The sequence below is a fragment of the Equus asinus genome, unplaced genomic scaffold (genome assembly GCF_041296235.1).
Source record: "Equus asinus isolate D_3611 breed Donkey unplaced genomic scaffold, EquAss-T2T_v2 contig_197, whole genome shotgun sequence".
In the NCBI taxonomy this organism is placed as follows: domain Eukaryota; kingdom Metazoa; phylum Chordata; class Mammalia; order Perissodactyla; family Equidae; genus Equus; species Equus asinus.
The window spans coordinates 623,888-637,471 of NW_027224846.1; the positions used below are offsets into that span (position 1 = coordinate 623,888).

The 13,584-nt window shown below is 47.2% G+C and overlaps 1 protein-coding gene across 38 annotated transcripts in view; it reads right to left on the minus strand.

Annotated features, from left to right (window-relative positions):
* LOC123276114 (ATP-binding cassette sub-family D member 2-like) overlaps window positions 1–13,584 on the minus strand; it is a 212,720-nt gene that overhangs the window by 18,607 nt on the left and 180,529 nt on the right. For all 38 annotated transcript variants that reach the window (XR_011500341.1, XR_011500367.1, XR_011500364.1 and 35 more), the window contains 2 exons: window positions 3,358–3,513; window positions 1,985–2,110 (listed from right to left, as the gene is read on the minus strand). The gene's annotated coding sequence lies outside the window, so the exon portion shown is untranslated. The remainder of the gene's footprint in view (window positions 1–1,984; window positions 2,111–3,357; window positions 3,514–13,584) is intronic.

A 13,584-nucleotide genomic window follows, 5' to 3' on the forward strand; every position in this document is an offset into this window, starting at 1 on the left:
ACAATACTTAGAAGAAAGATACCTTCAACATACGTATCTAAAAAGAAAAATTAGAAACCAATGAGCTACTTGTTCAAGAAGCTAGACAAAGAGCAAGACAGTAAAGTCAGGAAGAAAGGAAATGAGAAAGAGAAATGCCAAACCTTTGTTTCTATTTATTTGCTCTTTATTTATTGCTATGGACTGAATTCTCTCTCCCCACCATTCATATATGGAAGCCCTGACCCCCCCTTGTGACCATGTCCAGACACAAGGTCTTTAGGAAGTAATTATGGTGAAAATGAAGTCATAATGGTGGAACCTAAATCAGATAGGACTGCGGCCTCATCAGAAGTGGAAGAGATCTCTCTTTCTGTTTCTTCACACGCATACACACACCCCACCATCTGAGGACTCAGTGAGAAGGGGACCTTATGCAAGCTGAGGAGAGAGCCCTCGCCAGAACCTGACCATGCTGGCATCCTGCTCTCAGGCTTCCAGCCCCCAGAATGGTGAGAAAATAAATTTCTGTTGTTTAAGTCACCCACGCTATGGCATTTTGTTATGGGAACCCAAGCTAAGATGCTTATCTTTCACAGTTTGTTCCTAGGTTCTGGTACCAATTCCAATGTGTGTGGGGTTGTGGGTCGGGGGAGTCCCCCCCACCAACAAGCAATTCTTGGGACACCAGCTGGGTGTCCTACAACTCAACTCGATTCTGACACTATGTACCCAGAGACAGCATCACACCCCACAGGTTAAGGGTTCAGTCCCCAAGACTGCCCCCACTGCAGGTGCCAACAGCAAGTCTAGGTTGTCGCCTATGCTTCTGAGCAACTGGCTGTCAGTAGGAGGTTCCCAAGACTCTCTACTCCGGTTCGACGAATTTGCTAGGGTGGCTCACAGAACTCAGAGAAACCTCTTACTTACTAGATTACCTGTTTATTAGAAAAGGATATGACTCGGGAATAGCTCGATGGAACAGACGCATAGGGCAAGACATGGGGAAAGGGCACTGAGCTTCCACGCCCTCTCCAGGTAACCACTCTCCCAGAACCTGCACGTGGTCACCAACCTGGATGCTCTTGGAAATCTGTCCTTTTGGGTTTTTATGCATAAGCCGTTTATTTATTCTCTTACCCTCGGCTGCTGTTTTTCCTTCCCCATTTATAGCCCAAAGCCAATCAAAGAAGGACATGTGCAGTGTGATGCTGTTCCTGTACATTTTTTAAGTGCATAACAATGTAAGAATTTGTTAACGGAGACATACACATGTATGTCTTGACTCTGCATAAAAATGTAATCTTTTGTTAATGGAGCCATGCACATGGATATTCTTGGAATCATAAAGAATGTAATTAATTTTAGGATATTGATACCTATGATGAGGGAGGGAGGAGAACGGGATGGAAATGTGAATTTTAGGTGTGACGGCAACATTTTGCTTCTTAAAAACAGACATATCGTTGTGAGCTGAATCATGTCCCTGAAAATTCATATGTTGAAGTCCTAACTCCAGGACCTAAAAATAGGGCTGTATTTGGAGAGAGGGCCTCTAAAGAGGTAATTAAGGTAAAGTGAGGTCACATGGGTAGGCTCCAATCCAATGTGACTGATAGTCACGTAAGAAGAGAAGATTAGAACTCAGACACACACAGAGGGAAGACCGTGTGAGGACACAGGGAGAAGCGGCCGGGGAGAGAGGCCTCAGAAGAGACTATACCGGCCAACGCCTTGATCTTGAACTTCAGCCTCCAGAACCGTGATAAAATAAATTTCTATTGTTTAAGCCACCCTACGTGTGGTATTTTGTCATGGCAGCCCCAGCAAATGAATGCAAAATAGGGCAGAATTTAACGTCTGTTCTTTCTGGGTATTGGGGCCGGAGATAGAGGTCATACTATGTACTCTTCTGCATATTTGAAATATTTCCATAATAGTTAAGAAAATAACAAGCAGATCCCGAAAAAGAATAACCAGAGAGTAGAAATTTATGTGTGATTACCTTACAGGCCAAGGTGGGTTTCGTGTTGGGCAGGTGGTTCTCTTCCACAGGGTGTGTCAGTCACCCATGAATTCCCGTCTCTTGGCTCTGCCATTCCTGATGCCTGTATCATTGTCTGCAACCAATCTGCACAAGGAGAAAGAAGGAACACGGAGAAGACACACCTGCTTTCAAAAGTTCCAACCTGGAAATGGCACACACCACTTCCACTCCCATTGCATTGGCTGAAACATAGTCACACGCCACACCTCACTGCAAGTTGCTGGGTGACTGCCTTCCTGGGCACCCAGGACAAGGATGTGGACAAACAGCCAGTAGTCCCACCCACAATGTCATCAGGTTGACCCTGGTCTTCATGCTGCTGCTCAGTCTACAGCGTGTCTGCCAGGTCTATGGTTAGGGTTTAGATATTTTACAAAGTCGCGGGGTTGGGGGTCATGTTTTGGGACTTCAAAGAGGAGGAAGCCAATTCACAAGGAGACAGAAAACCAAATGTTTGCTGGGCCATCTCTAAACAAATGAGAGAGAACTTGTGTAAAATGGGCCCGGCTAGGTACCTTCTTCTCTACCACATCTAGAGTTCCCTACGTTGACAGCTCCTTCCTGGAACAGGCCTTCTGTCTTAAATTCTTTTAGGCAGTTAGGGGCGAGGCCAAAGTTTCTTTTATATATAAATTTTATGTGTATATATGTAATTTATAGAACTAAATAAATGAATTTAAATATAGATACAATGGATTATATATTCTATTATATATCAATATTAATATATATTATATATATATAGATAATCTCCTTGGTTCTCCAGAGAACCCTGACAAATACAGGAGGAGTTAATATTCTTTTATCGATGGCATTTACATTTAATCATTTGAAATTCTTAGTTATGACATTGTTATGGCTTGCAAGGAAGTGTCCTTTTCAGTGTTTCATTTAGAGGCCTCAAGATACCAATTTTAAAAAGTTTCCCATTTTATTTGTTTGGTTTGATAGGCTTTTTCCAATTGAGTGCACAGATAAACCAATTTAGGAATTTCAAAGGAGCCCCATTTAGGCCAGTGAAGCCTTAAATCACCCTGAGTAATCTGAGCCCAGTGGGACAGAAATCTACATGTAGAAGGTCTGTATTCTTTAAAGACAAAACCAGCAGGAGTCCCAGAGTGGGGCTGTTCTTTGGTGGTCCTCTTAGAAAATGGATTTCTCATTTGTATGAACTTACCAAAGGATCAAAGGCCCAAAAAAGGAGTGAAAGAAACAGAAGTTTCTAACAAAGCTGACAATGGAAGGATGGCCAGAACCACTATCAAAGGACGCCTACATAAAGAGTCTGGACCTCTACCAAAAATGGGAGGTCCAGGCCCAGGAGGACTTACCACCAGGAACCAGAGCCACCAGGAGGAGACAACAGAGCACAAAAGATTCTTTGCAGGCACCTTGCTTGTGTCTGTGAAGTGGCACCAGAATTGAAGGTCAGTAGCTAGGGATCCCACTTCTGTCACCACATAAAGTCAGCAAATAAGAGGCATAAACTGCAAAAGAACCAAAAAGTTTATTTGGGGTCTCAAGAATTGCAATTCAGGAGATGTAGATTCGAGTAGAAGCTCAAATGTGCTTCTAGGAAGACAAAGGAGGCAGGGGTATATAAAAGGAAAGGACACAGGCTTACAAAGGTCTACAGTGAACAGTTAATGACTGGTTCTGGCATGGGGTGAGCTGACTTGCCAGAACATAGTTGGTCCTAGGCAGACTGCCCCTTCTTGGAATGAGGAAACACTTGAAGATGTGACCTCTGCTGTCAGGTAAAGCTCAAAAGTTCAGTTAACATCTGGTGGTGGATGTGGTGTACAAGCATAAGCCCCACTTCCTTAATGGCCTCCCAGCTCCATTTTAGAAGCCTTGAAAATGGTACTCCATTTTGTCATTGTCATCCACCACAGTCACGCACCATGTAACAATATTAACGATGTTTCGGTCACTAATGGACCACATATATGACAGTGGTCCCATACGGGTAGCACCACATAGCCTGGGTGTGTAGTAGGCTCTACCACTTAGGTTTGTGTAAGTACACTGTGTGATGTTCACACAACAGTGAAAGTGCCTAATGATGCATTTCTCAAAACATGTCCCTTTCATTAAGTGAGGTATGCCCATACTGATTTTAGTCTTGTGAATGTTGAATAATGAATTATTCATTTCAATTATTTGAGTCAGCCCCACTGGCTGAAGACGGTAAAGGCTGACTGAAGCAAAAAACTAAAATTTGTTATTCAACATTCACAAAACCAAATGAGTAAAGAACTTTAAGTTCTATATCAGGGTTCATGCAAGGCAAAAACATTTAAAGGAAAGATGGATTTGAGGACATATATGATTCTGAGTGTAAATGTCTGGGTACTAGCAAAAATTCCAGGGAGCATTTCAGACTTTCGAGGCAGTGGAATTGGTGAAACCAAAATCAAGCTCTCCAAACAGTCAAGGGGGCCCAGGTAATATCTGGAGTACAGGTGGAACAGGCAGAAAATTCCATTAATGTAATTGTATGATATGATGAACGGACAGAGTTGGAAAATAGGATGGCAGGGTAGGGCAGAGGGACCTGGAGGGCCCAGGATGGATGGAGAGATCAGCTGGGCTGGTGGGGGGAAGGGGCCATGGGCACACCCTCTTCATGTCCCCTCCCCCACCCTCTGAAACCCTTTGTGACTCTTCAGTGCTCTGTGATGCAGGCCTGGGATTATAGGCAAGTGTGGACACTCTCAGAGCTCAGTTGCCTCAGGCAGCCTTGCGATTCAGAAAATGGAGTTCAGTCAATGGAATGTTCTCTCATTTCTGAATAGCCATATTGAGTTGTTGTTGAGCATCTGCTCAACATTCTTAGATAGTGACCACAACCTCACCATCGTGTGTGGGTTGTGGTTGCTTCTTCTGTTCCTGTGCTTCCTGGTGGGGATTCCATCTTTACCAACCTTCTGGAAAACCAAAATCTACCAAAAGGTAAGGATCCCTGGGCAAGCCACCAACAGGGATTTTTTATTGTTGTTTCCATTTCTAGTCCCACATTTTTAAATGAGTTGGTCCAGAGAGACTCCTAAGATGGCAAGTCTGAATAGAGGATAGAACATCATCCTTCTAGGGGAATAGGCCAGGCAGGACTAGGGGTTCAGCTGGGACTGTTTCCCATTTAAAACTCACAGACCATCTGGGTGTGGTGGAGGATTCCTGGATAAAATCCCATCACTGATTTCACGGCCCTGCATTAGGTTATTTAGAGAGTTTGGGATCTGTGTAGGAGAACACTGTTCCCAACACTGGATCATGAGTCACGTTCCCATGTCGGGCGTCATTCGACCAAACTGTCCTTTGTATTGGGCAGATCAGGAGAGCAGGGCTGAGCCTCTGAGCAGACACTGGAGTGTGAGCTCTGTCCCAGGATACAGGGTCCTATCTGAGGAAGCACAGATGTGACTGTGGGCCTCAGAGTCTATGCCTTCCTTGAGCAGAGGACTTCTGACTGAGAATATCAAGTGTGGACTCTAGCCAAAAATCCTCCTTCGAGTTTTTCAAAGAAGGAAAAATTGAAAGTATCTTATCACCTTTAGAAATTCAGAAAGGGAAAGAACACAAAGTGCTAGTAATAAAAATGGAGAGTGACATTAATCTTGGATGAATATCTGAGTTTCCTAGAGAGAGGAGCAAGCCAACTAAGTCCTCGCTCCTCATTCTTTTCTTTTTGTTCTCAGCGTCAGGGCAGAGCCAAGAGGAGAAGAAGAGGTGGAACATCAAGTGGTAAGGTTCCACCTTTCCCACCTGAGCTCTCCAAGGGTGACCCTTCCTGTCCTCTCCATGAGGTCCCAGGTCCATGGTCTCTGAGGATGTCAGTCGCTAGATAGAGTCCCTCTCAGAAGATAGAGGCCTCAGAGGAAAGGCTCATGGGAAGGTAGTCAGAACCCGAGACATTTCTCAGATTCCTGCTCTGCCCAGCTCTGGGCATGAAGCAGTGATGGGCCTGGACAATGGGTGTTGCCCAGTGGGTGGCCGTGGGAGACGTCAAGAGTCAGAACTTCTGTCTCCTGACCTTGTAGAAACTACGTTGACTTCCTGGATGATCAGACTCCTCGAGGTAACCATTGACCTATGTTCCTCACATGGTGGTTTTGAACATCCCATGGGATAATGTATGTGACAGTACTTTATAAATGCAGCAACAAACACATGTGAACCTTATTAATATTATCATTGACCGTTTGACCACATCTACTGGTTCTTGGGGCTTTCAGAGTTAACAGCCCGTTAATATCCCAAGGGTCTCCCCTAAAGGGACTCCTGTGTAACACCTATGCTTCTACCTTTATTACATGTAATTCACTCTTCTGGTTTCCCAGGTTGGAGAAATTACCAGAGGGAAACAGAGGAGAAAAGGAGGCTAATTTCTATTCTGAAAAGGTGACTAGTCTTTTCTTTCCTGATCCCTCTTTGACATGTTCTCTGCAATTCCAGGGATTCAGTACAGCCTGCAGTAGTCATGGGAGGGGTTTGCCATAGGAGTGGGTATGTGAATGAAGGCCTTGGGGTGAGGGCTGCTGAGTGTATGGTGAAGTCATAGACGTGGGGCATTGTGAAGGGGCAGCAGGCTTCAGGTGGCCCCTCCCCTGACAGGCCAGCAGGTCCTCCTTTCCTTGTTCTGGTCCGGGCTACAGTTTTCTACTTCCTGTCTCCCGCAGGCCCCTAGGCCGGCCTCTCGATACCACCCGCTTTCGTCAACTATTATGCCCAGACCCCTCCTGTGAGGTGTGTAATAGCACAACTGCTGAGATCAATCGGCTCCTGGAGGACCTGGAAGATGATACCGCCTCTGTGTCCTCTCTGGCTTCCACAGCTTCTGGGACTGAGTCATCATTCACTCTGTCCTCTGCCTTCTCAGAAGTCCCTCCAGGAGACCTAACACCATCCCCTCCACCTGACCCTTCCCCACCGCCCCCCTCCGTCCTCTCACCTAACCCAATGACACCCTTAGCTGACTTTCTTTCACCCTCACCACCGGGTCACTCTATGCCACCAGAGCCTTTTCCTCCCTTGGAGTCCAAATTCCCAGCAGACCATTCCCCACCCCAACCCCTTGCCCTTCCCCCTCTGCCACCACATGACACCCAGGCAACGGGTCCTATTCTCCAACCAGAGGCCACTCTGTCTCTGAATACGATCTTCTCTCTTGACCGCACCCTTTCCCAAGATATTAACCCCTTACCAAATTTGTCCCAGATAATCAATCCCACTGATTCACTGGCTTGTCATCACACACCACCAAGGCCGTCTGTCTCACCACCGACAGACCACCCTTTAACTGTGACTCAATCTAAATCGGTTTCCATCTTATTGAAGTCTGTTCCAGAGAACTCATCTCCAGATAGCCCTGGTGGGTTGTCCACTTATGTCCCAACAGTCAGAGGCACTGACCATTCAAGCCTGTCAATTTCAGAATTATCCTGGTGGCAAGCTTCTGCCAAAGACTTGTTCTTAGCACCTTCCACCTTGGCACCATGTGATTTTAATCGAGAGTTTCTTGCCCTCCATTCTTCAGAGTCCTCTCTGGAGAGACACCCTACAGCTAACCTTATAGAGCCTGGTAACCTCTCATTTCTCAGCCCTCATGTCCTGGCACTCCTGGAGAGACAAGTCCGAAAGAGGAGGGATTTCCTGATGTGGAAGGAAAAGGAGAAGGAGAAGGGTTCTTTTCCAAAAAAGCTTAGGCCAGACTACCAACTAAATCCTTCGGGGAAAATGCTAGAGTCAAATGCTGATGAGTGTGACTCAGCATTCTCCCTTCCTTTTTGGAGCAGTGCAGGCAAACCAAAGGAGCTGCACATGCATGAGCAGCCCCCATATCCTAAAATCTGGGAGGACCATTTACAGGAAAAATGTATGCAGCTCTTCTGGGGTCTCCCATCTCTGCACAGCGAGTCCTTGCCCTCTGCTATCCATGACTCAAGTGGCTGCACCACAATCTTCCTTTTCAATACCATCTCAAATGCCTCCATGGGCCAAGAATCCCCAGTACCTCTCCAGCGCCCACCTCCATCCTTGCCTGAGATCCAGCCCCAACCCTTGCCTCAAACCCTGCCCCAATCCCAGCCCCTACCTCTCACTCAGGTCAAGTCCCAGGCCCACCTTAAATCCCCACTCCCAATCCTACCATCTGGTCCTCTACCCCAGATAAGGATCTGTGGAGTGTGTCACCATAGACCCCAGGATGAATCAGAGTCTCTCACCTCATCTGAAATTCAACAGCTGGAATGGAAAGTGTTGCAGAAGCAACAGGAAAGTTTGTGGGGTTCCCCCTCTGTAGTCCAAAGATCTCAGGAAGAATTTTGTTCTTCAGCTCCCAACTTTCCTTACCATCAGGCCTCCCAGGCCCATGCCTCCATCTCCATCCTTCCCGTAGAGTTTCCTCTCAGTGATGAGCTGAGGAAGAAACTGGAACATCACCTTCGAAAGAGGCTCATCCAACACCGGTGGGGCCTGCCCCGCAGGATCTGTGAGTGTCTGTCACTGATGATGCCTCCAAGAGATTTCTCAGAGATAGCTAAGGCAGAGAGCAATCGTGGACTCTCACGGATCTCGGTGAACAAAGATCTAAATGTTGGATTGAGCCAGTCCAAAAGCTTCCATGAGAGGGGTTCAGAACTGCTTCAGGTAGAGAAGGAGATGGGGAAGGATCAGGGGCATGGCCCAGAGAACGGCCCAAAAGCTCATCTGTTGAGTGACCCAGAGAGCTCTTCAGATAAGGATCCGGCATATGACTCTGAGAAAGACCTAAATAGTCACGTGGCAAGTCTGTCAGGGAAAAATTCAAGGGCCTTGGAGGAAAGTCTAGATCAGAAACAACTTGAAAATGTCCTGAAAGCACATTTGAGCAAGAAGTTTGAGGAAATCAGTGAGGCTCGGCTCCCTGGGACGGTGCGCAGTTCATGGCATGCCAGCAAGCAGACATTGCTGCTTTCTGACAAATCCCGCACCCAAATAACACAGAGGAGTTTGCCACCTTCAGTGGGTGGGGACTCCTCCCTGAATACCTTCCAGGAGCTTTGCTTCATTGATTCCAGTGCACAACAGATGATGGAAACCCATATTAAAAGCTTTCGTATGAGAATGGAGTGGGGCCTTCCCTGCAGGGTCCTTGAATCCATACAGGCGTTTAAATTGGAAGATGCTGCATCCCAGTCCTTGACCTATTTCTACTGTCCCCCCTCAAATAACCCAACTTTGGAAGTGGACTCCAAATCCGAGGGCTTCGAGCCCCATAGAGGAAGCTCTAAATCTGTTCTTCAAGAAAAAGCGGAAACAACAAATTCAGCCCTGGTCCTGGATCGTCTTTGCCCTGCTACTTCACCTATGGGCAGGCAAGGACAAGGGGTGCCGAGACAATCACCCTCTGGTATCAACCAAGAGATTGCAGAGGTTGTTCAGAGGAGTAAGGGTGCCAGGCAGACTCATCTGTCTGTCACGTGTGGCATCACAGGCAAAGCGAGTCAGAAATTTACTCAGCTAGGCAACAGATGCCCCCCAGAGCTGCCTGCAAGGCAAGCTGGTGCCAAACATGAGACAAAGGATGAGAGAGTGAGTCCCAGTGATAGAAGAGAAGGGCGACAGGACAAAAAGATGAAGTCGGAACCCTTTTCCGTGCACAGCACGGCCAGGGACATATTCAGGGCCAAGGAGCTCAACGCTCTGCAGTCAAAAACTGCTAATGTGTTGACAACCAGCAAGCCAGGAAGCTCCCAAAGGATACGTGAGAATCACAGTAAAATAGAAATTACTGGGACCATTGAAAGCCCTGCACCAAAAAGACAAGCTCCCCAAGACCCGAAGTCATTGGATCTTAAGGAACATCTGTTTAGGGAATTAAAGTCGAAACTAGAGAAGAGGAATCAGAGCCAGGTCCAAGGCCAACACACTGACAGGTCCCCTGCCTCAGAGAGCTTGACTTACAAGGCCTCACTGACTCATGCCCACGGTGTCTCCAGTGGGGACATGGGAGCTTCCCAGGTGCTGCATGTCCATCTGGAGGACACTGGGATCAGCAGGCAGCAGCGGCAGGAGCCTTGGGTCCCTAAGAAAGACCGAAAGAGGTACGAGGATAAGAAATTCCCACCAGCTACAATGAGAGTGAGCCCTCCGGGCAGCAACAAAGAAGAGCTTGGTGGAGGGGATGCAGGGTTGGGGACATCCCAACCTACAAGAAAGAGTTTCCCTACTCAGATCACAGCATCAGAGGAGACGCTTGGGAGCAAGTCTTCCCAGACCTCATCACAGAAGGCACAGCCGCCTCCTGAAAGTCTGTTCAGAAAAAAGATGAACCACATTTTTCAATGGCTTCGTCCTGGGACAAAAGGCAAAAACCAAGAACATCCCCAGGAAAAGGGCAGCCCCATATCATCTGCACAGAGCAGAGGCCTGGTTAAAGGGAGAGCTGCCGTTACTGGGACCACCACGGCTCAGAAGACCAGGACGGTCCCTGGGAAGTTCCCAGTGGAGAAACTGGGGCAGCGGTGTGCAGCAGAGGTCACCCGCCCTCAAGAGCCCCTTCCTTCCCTGAGGAAGTTTGTGAAAACTGACCAGAAGGCAGAAGAGCAGGCCCAGGCAGAGCCCGTCCAGGGACATCCTTCCAACTACAGGGCTCCCTCCTGTAAAGTGCCAAGCACCAAGTCCCGCCACCAAGAAGTTGTCTTTGCTGGCCAGAATTATCCTACATGTTCTAGACGGATCAGGGACCAGAACAGACACCCTCAGAAAGTCATGGCGTTTAAAGATCAGCTATTGGATCAGAAGCGTCCCTTATCTGTGCCCCGCAGGGAGCATGTGCCCCATCCAAGCTCCACCTGCAGGCGTCAAGCCGGCCCAGGGGCCTCCAGCTGTTCTCACCACTGCTAAAGGCACTATGTTTAGGGATCCGTCTCTATGTCAACAGAAAACGCTTTTCCAGCGTTTCGAGAGCGGAAAATTTCCCACCGCAAAATAATTCCTTCTTGTGGAGAATATTAATTCTCCCCAATAAATGATTCTCTAATAATAATGATGTCTTTTCTGTGTCCTGTGTTGGGGGCATGGGTTTCAGGTAACTCAGGGCTTGTGCTTAGGGAAAAGGAGGAGTGAGTTCAGCTCTTACTGATTGCTTCCTCTGGCTTCTAAAAGGTCACCAGTGCTCTGGAGCTCTTGTTGACAAAGAGATATCACGTGCCCCCAAAAGCCCATTTCCTCCCTGATGAAGTTTGAGGAGGTGGGCTCTGCCTCCTGCCTCTTCGCTTAGCCTTAACGAAAGTGTAGAGCAGCTCACACCTTCCGCTCACTGAATGTTTTACATCCTTCAGAGAGTAGGGAAGACAGGTGTTCTCTATCCGAAGAGGGTCAAGAATAGGTATGCAATTCATAAAACAACAATGAAGAAAAAACAGTGGCTTCATCATGATTTAGAGGTCAGTGACCAGAGGACCCCACAGGTGGGTGAACCCTGAATGGGATTTGGGGGGTGGGGGAGGGTATTGCTGCAGTGGATCCTGGGCTGGTGGGGGAGGGGCTAGGAACAGCACAGACGCGGCTTAAGAATCTGTCATGCGAGTCATATTAATGTGTTAGGGAAGAATACTTTAAACTTTACATTGAGGTTTCCCTACTGGAAAGGCACCTGGGGGAAGTGGTTCCCCTCTGTAGGTATTTCTTCAGACTGCCAAATGATATTTTGTTGCAGAGCAAAAGCATCACTCAGCTGCCAGTAGTAACAATGTTGACCAGGTAGCCACCTACCTCCCAGGATAAAATAAAGCGGAGAGTGAGGAAAAGATGACTTGGAGTAAGCGAGGAGGGAAGAAAAAATGAAGAGGGGAAAGGAGGACCTTGCTGGTAGAACAAAGCTTTATGCCTCATCATCCATATGGTGACCCTGTCCTGTTCCCCCTGCCCCCTCCTCAATCTGATCCAGGCATCACCACCTTGAGGCTGATCCAGGCACTGCACAGCACACTGATGCCTTATTCCAAAAAGGCACTGGGCTGTTCTTTGAATACTAAACAATATCTGCAGGGAGGTCATCAGGCATGGCATCCCCCTCTTTGGGGAAGGTGATCTTGCTGCCTTCCTTCCATCTATGCTTAATAGGAATATACAAGATCTTGCCCTTAGTGTGTACAGTTCACCTATCAGGATGGAAGTGCCGCCTCTGATATTCACGGCCTTGGTGGAGCCATGGCTGGTCTCCCCCAGAACACCTGCAGCTCATGAACCAGAGGTGAGTCCCAGACTGTGCACCAGGTTACAGATATATGGGGGTCTCACCATGGACTGCACACATACCCACCCTTACAATAGGGGTTTGGAGGAAAGGCAACTCCACTTAGACAGACTGGGACTCAAAAATTGGCTGAGTGTCAACTGGGGCAAAATTCAAACAGCATTATGATGGTGAGCGTTAAATACATTAAGTTGTAGACGTCTAAGTAAAATAAAGATGGCTACAAGGGTGGAAAAATAAAATACCAATTTTGTTTTCTAAAAACAACATGATTTTAAAAATGGAAGGGAGGAGAAAAAGGGAAAAATAGAATAAAATGATTGTTCTATAAGTAATAAGAGGGGGTCAAGATATAGGTGACAAACGAAATAAGACTCCGAGTAAGGGAAAGGAATTTGAGGACATTAGAAAAGATACAAGTATAATGGTAACTATTGTAACAAAACCGAACACGCACACGCGCACACACACACACACCACACAAATGGGGTGAGTATCCCAGAGGGCACTGGAGGTAGTTTTCCCAGAAAGGCTTGTGAATGCTAGGTGTTAAAACAAAAACCAAAAACAAAACCGGTGTCCACTACAGCCTCTCTCACTCCACACTTGTATCTTCTTGTCCAGAGTTATGCCATTGAACCCACAATGTCTGAAACTTGAGGTCAAAGAAAGAATGCAGATTCTGTGGAGGTCCTGGGAGGGGGATGGGGCCCAGGGCAGGAGACTTGAAGAGGTGAGGCGGCCATGGAGGGCTCTACCATCGATGTGGATAGACCAGCCAAAGACCAGCCTCTCAGTTTCTACATCATCTCATCTTAGGGTCCTTTACTTCCATTCCAGTGTAGTTACTGCCACACTGCAGAGCTTATCACCAGGAACACTTCAGCCATCCAGATTATTACAGTCGGACATTCCACCCCTTGGCCTCGTCTCTCATTCTTCTGATTCATATGCCCCTTGTTAACTTTTCAACTCCAGGCCCTTCATTTTTCCACTTACTCCTTGTCTGTCGGTCAAGCTCTTGTTTACATTTCCTCCCTCTCCGGGGTAGACTCGATGGTCTGTCAGCTAACCAACATTTAAAAAGCTCCGCTACTAATGGGCCCCATCCAATCCCTTTTAATCCTGCCTGTCTGGCAAAATCCCATCTCTCTGCCTTTCCCAGAAATGCCTTCCTATAACTAACTGATCACTATTGGATTAAATCTCACAATGGAGTCTACCGATGCCACAGTAAATTCAGCCCCAGCACTAGCTGGAAATCACTCACTCATTCCACAAAGAATTATCCCATGCTTACTAACATGAGAACAAG